The sequence below is a fragment of the Bos mutus genome, chromosome 2 (assembly GCF_027580195.1).
Source record: "Bos mutus isolate GX-2022 chromosome 2, NWIPB_WYAK_1.1, whole genome shotgun sequence".
Taxonomy (NCBI): Eukaryota; Metazoa; Chordata; class Mammalia; order Artiodactyla; family Bovidae; genus Bos; species Bos mutus.
This window is the reverse complement of record NC_091618.1, coordinates 16662896-16668608: the sequence shown is the minus strand read 5'-3', so window position 1 is coordinate 16668608 and position 5713 is coordinate 16662896. Positions and strand designations below refer to the sequence as shown.

Below are 5713 nucleotides of genomic sequence, written 5' to 3'. Positions count from 1 at the left end.
TTGAAGAAGTCAGAGAGATTCAAAGCAGAAAACAATTCCATATACAACATGGAACTGAAGATGAAGATTGGCCAAGTGATAAAGAGTGAGAGAAGCTTCTATTAATAGAAGCTGAGAGCAAGCCCCGGTTAGCAGCCAGCAAGGAAGTGGGACTGAATCAAAGATTCATATCAAACTCTGTACAATACTCAAGTCAGCACATACATCCTTTCTGCTCCTGAAACTTTTACCACCTATGTATATTAGGAAGAAAATATCAAGGGTCCCTCAAAGTGGAAATTGAGCAGACCAAACTCTGTGTGCATGAGACAGTAAACCAGAAATTACCCACAAAAGTAAACCAAATGACAGGAACAATGACAACAATCCTAACCGCTTTCTTAAATACCTGTGCCTCAAAGAGGAAGTGAAAGGTACAGAGGCAGATTATTTTGAAATCAAGAATACCACATCATTATATTTATGTTGATAACACAAATTTGCATCATTATGACTTCAGAAGTGTCACATGTTAAACCTTGGGCCTAAAGCAGTTGAATATTGTGAAATTTAACAACTTTCAATGCATTCATTATCTATGAAAAAAAGAATACAAATAATCAAACTCATATTTCTACTCAAAATTTCAGGGAAAGAACTTTAAAACAGACTAACGCTGGAGTTCGTGACATTGTACAGGAGACAGGGAGCCAGACCATCCCGAAGAAAAAGAAATGCAAAAAAGCAAAGTGGCTGTCTGAGGAGGCCTTACAAATAGCTGTGAAAAGAAGAGAGGTGAAAGGCAAAGGAGAAAAGGAAAGATATAAGCATCTGAATGCAGAGTTCCAAAGAATGGCAAGGAGAGATGAGAAAGCCTTCCTCAGTGATCAATGCAAAGAAATAGAGGAAAACAATAGAATGAGAAAGACAAGAGATCTCTTCAAGAAAATTAGATACCAAGGGAACATTTCATGCAAAGATGGGCTCAAGAAAGGACAGAAATGGTGTGGACCTAACAGAAGCAGAAGATATTAAGAAGAGGTGGCAAGAATACACAGAAGAACTGTACAAAAAAGATCTTCACGACCCAGATAATCATGATGGTGTGATCACTCACCTAGAGCCAGACATCCTGGGATGTGAAGTCAAGTGGACCTTAGAAAGCATCACTACAAACAAAGCTAGTGGAGGTGATGGAATTCCAGTGGAGCTATTTCAAATCCTAAAAGATGATGCTGTGAAAGTGCTGCACTCAATATGCCAGCAAATTTGGAAAACTCAGCAGTGGCCACAGGACTGGAAAAGGTCAGTTTTCATTCCAGTCTCAAAGAAAGACAATATCAAAGAATACTCAAACTACCACACAATTGTACTCATCTCCCACGCTAGTGAACTAATGCTCAAAATTCTCCAAGCCAGGCTTCAGCAATACATGAACCATGAAATTCCAGATGTTCAAGCTGGTTTTAGAAAAGGCAAAGGAACCAGAGATCAAATTGCCAACATCCGCTGGATCGTGGAAAAAGCAAGAGAGTTCCAGAAGAACATCTATTTCTGCTTTATTGACTATGCCAAAGCCTTTGACTGTGTGGATCACAATAAACTGTGGAAAATTCTGAAAGAAATGGGGATACCAGACCATCTGACCTGCCTCTTGAGAAACCTATATGCAGGTCAGGAAGCAACAGTTAGAACTGGACATGGAACAACAGACTGGTTCCAAATAGGAAAAGGAGTACGTCAAGGCTGTATGTTGTCACCCTGCTTATTTAACTTCTATGCAGAGTACATCATGAGAAACGCTGGGCTGGAAGAAGCACAAGCTGGAATCAAGATTGCTGGGAGAAATATCAATAACCTCAGATATGCAGATGACACCACCCTTATGGCAGAAAGTGAAGAAGAACTAAAGAGCCTCTTGATGAAAGTGAAAGAGGAGAGTGAAAAAGTTGGCTTAAAGCTCAACACTCAGAAAACTAAGATCATGGCGTCCGGTCCCATCACTTTATGGCAAATAGATGGGGAAACAGTGGCTGACTTAATTTTTCTGGGCTCCAAAATCACTGCAGATGGTGATTGTAGCCATGAAATTAAAAGACGCTTACTCCTTGGAAGGAAAGTTATGACCAACCTAGACAGCATATTAAAAAGCAGAGACATTACATTGTCAAGAAAGGTCCGTCTAGTCAAGGCTATGGTTTTCCCAGTGGTCATGTTTGGATGTGAGAGTTGGACTATAAAGAAAGCTGAGCTCCAAAGAATGGATACTTTTGAACTGTGGTGTTGGAGAAGACTCTTCAGAGTCCCTCGAACTGCGAGGAGATCCAACCAGTCCATCCTAAAGGAGATCAGTCCTGAATATTCATTGGAAGGACTGATATTGAAACTGAAACTCCAATACTTTGGCCACCTGATGTGATGAGCTGACTCATTCGAAAAGACCCTGATGCTGGGAAAGATTGAAGGCAGGAGGAGAAGGAGACAACGGAGGATGAGATGGTTGGATGGCATCACCAACACAATGCACATGGGTTTGGGTGGACTCCAGGAGTTGGTGATGGACAGGGAGGCCTGGCGTTCTGTAGGTCATGGGGTCACAAAGAGTCAGACACGACTGAGTGACTGAACTGAACTGAAAGCTGGAATTCCCTGATGGCCTAATGGTTAAGATGTGGTCCTCTCATCACCATGGCCTGGGTTCAATCCCTAGTCAGGGAGCATCCTGTAAGCCACGTGGTGTGGCCATAAATAAATAAAACAGACTAAAGCCAAGCCAGTAAAAAGGAAAGAATAAAGACATAATAAAGATGAAAGCTGAATCAATGAATTTGAAAGCAGTAGAACTGAAAAGAATCCAAAAATTGTTTCTTAAGAAAAAAAATTAACAAATCAAAAGTGGGGAGGGGTCTCAGCAGCCAGAAGAAGAGCAGGCATGGCTGAAGATGGCAGCAGCCGAGGCCTCAAATTGCATCCTGGAGAATTTTGTAGCCACCTTGGCTAATGGGATGAGCCTCCAGCTGCCTCTTGAAGAAGTAACCCCCCCACTTTTGTGCTTCCCTATGTCTGCCCCCACTTCTGCCTTCCCTTCCCTCCCCTCCCCAGCTGTGGGCTGAGCTAGAGACTGGGGCAGAGAGACTGGAGAGGTGGTCTCCTGTGGCTCAGCGAGAAGCCCAATGCTGAGGACGTGATGTCCAAAGATTGCTACTTTGACTACTATGCTCACTTCAGCACCCATGAGGAAGTGCCGAAAGGTCCGCACATTCATGTACAGCAACTCCATGTTTCATGGCCCACACCTTTTCAAAGACAAGATGGTGCTGGACGTTGGCTCAGGCACAAGGGTCCTCTGTATGTTTACTGCCAAGGCCAGGGCCCGCGTGGTCATTGGGATTGAGTGTTTCAGTAGCTCTGATTACTTCATGAAGATTGTGAAAGCTAACAAGTTAGACCATGTGGTGACTATCATCAAGGGGAAGGTGGAGGAGGTGGATTTCATCACCATAGATGGGCTACTACCTCTCCTATGAGTTGATGCTCAACACCGTGGTCTACGCCCGAGACAAGTGGCTGGTGCCCAATGGCCTCATCTTCCCAGACCGAGCCATGCTGGTATGTAAGAGCCATTGAGGACCAGCAGAACAAAGACTACATGGTCCACTGGCGGGAGAACATGTGCAGCTTTGACGTCTTGCATCAAAGATGTGGCCATCAAGGAGCCCCTGGTGGACATGGTGGACCCCAAGCAGCTGGTCATCAACCTGCCTCATAAAGGAAGTGGACATCTACACGGTCAAGGTGGAAGACCTGGCTTTCACTTCCCCCTTCTGCCTGCAAGTGAAGCCGAACGGCTGCATGCATGCTCTGGTGGCCGACTTCAACGTCAAGTTCACCTGCTGCCACAAGAGAACTGGCTTCTGCACAGCCCTGAGTCCCCATCCCCTCCCTGGAAGCAGACGGTGTTCTACCTGGAGGACTATCTGATAATGAAGACAGGCGAGGAGATCTTTGGCCCCACCGGCATGTGGCGCAATGCCAAGAACAACCGTGACCTGGACCTCACCATTGGCCTAGACTTCAGCCTAGAGCTGGCCTAGCCAGCTCTGTGAGCTCTCCTGCTCCACCGACTACTGGATGCACTAAGGCGGTGCCTGGGTTCTCCCACCCCAGTCCGGCTGGTCCTGCAAAGGCCCCAGGGGCTGCGGCGTTCTTAGGCAGTTTCGGGGCTCCTCGTACCCCTCACTCCCTCCCACAAAAGGGGGTTTTATGTGCCGGGGCATGGAGGGCACATCATGACTGTGTTTCATTACTTAGGTTTTTATATGGTTGCATTTATGCCAATAAATTCTCAGTTGGGATGGCAAAAAAAAATAACAAATCAAAACTATAATGAGATATCACCTATCAGAATGGCTCTTATTTAAAAAAAAAAAAGACAACAAATAACAAGTGTTGGGGAGGATGTGAAGAGGAGGGAACTTTTGTGTACTGTTTATGGGAATGTAAATTGAGGCCGTCACCATGAAAAATAGTATAGAGGTTTCTTGAAAAATTACAAATAGAACTACCATATGATCCAGCAATTCCACTTCTGGGTTTTTTCCCAAAGAAACCGATAATACTATATTGGAAAGATATATGTGTCCCTATGTACACTGCAACATTATTTACTATAGCCAAGATATGGAAGTAACCTAAGTGTCCATTGATATGAGTGATGGTGAAATGAGTGGAAAAAGAAGATGCAGTGTGTATACACACACACACACACAGTAGAATGTTACTCAACCATAAATAAGAATGAAATCTTGCCCTTTGCACCAACATGGATGGACCTAGAGGGTATTATGATAGTGAAATAAGGCAGACAGAGAAAGGCAAATACTGTATAATTTTGCTTATATATGGAATCTTACCAAAAAAAATAAATTAATAAACATAACAAAACAGAACAAACTCATTAATACAGAGAACAAACTGATGGTTGCCAGAGGGAGGGGGTTGGGGGAAGGAAAGAATCAGATGAAAAAAGACTAAGAGGTGCAAACTTCAGTTACAATATGCACCCAAAGCATGGGGGTGAGATGTCCAGCATGGGGAGTAGAGTCAATAACCTTGTAATATATTTGTATAATGGCAGACGCTTCCTAGATATATCGATGGTCTATAGCGATCACTTTGTAATGTTCACAAACATTGAATCACTATGTTGTGTACCTGGAACTGACATAGTGTTGTAGGTTAATTATACTTCAATAAAATAAATAAAGGAATTAAATAAAGCATTGAAATAGCTAGACCACGGCCAAATTTATTAAAAGACAAATATAATTAACAAGTTCATGTAATTAATGAAGACTAAAATGTAAGATTAGGACTTCTGTGGTGGTCCAGTAAGGCTAAGACTCTGTTCTCCCAATGCAGGGGGCCCAGATTCAACCCCTGGTCAGTGAACCAGATACTACATGTCACAGCAAAGATCAAAGATCTTGCATACTGCAACTAAGGCCTGGTGCAGCCAAATAAATTAATTAAATAACTAAGTATTTTAAAAATAGTAGAACGTAAAATTATAAGAGAAAGCTGGGAGTGGGAGTGGTAGGAGGGAGAGGAGGAAGAGGCACTTTCTCATTTAACTGAGATGCAATCTCCCCTTCTCATACCATGTTCCCTTACTAGGAGGGCGGATACTGAAGTATAGTTCCTTAGGGGAATCTGTTTCTTTCAATTTTGCCAC

General features: G+C 43.2%; 1 pseudogene; it reads left to right on the top strand.

Annotated features, from left to right (window-relative positions):
- Positions 1-2921: 2921 nt before the first annotated feature.
- On the top strand, positions 2922-4119 carry LOC102271378 (protein arginine N-methyltransferase 1-like; annotated as a pseudogene).
- Positions 4120-5713: the final 1594 nt, after the last annotated feature.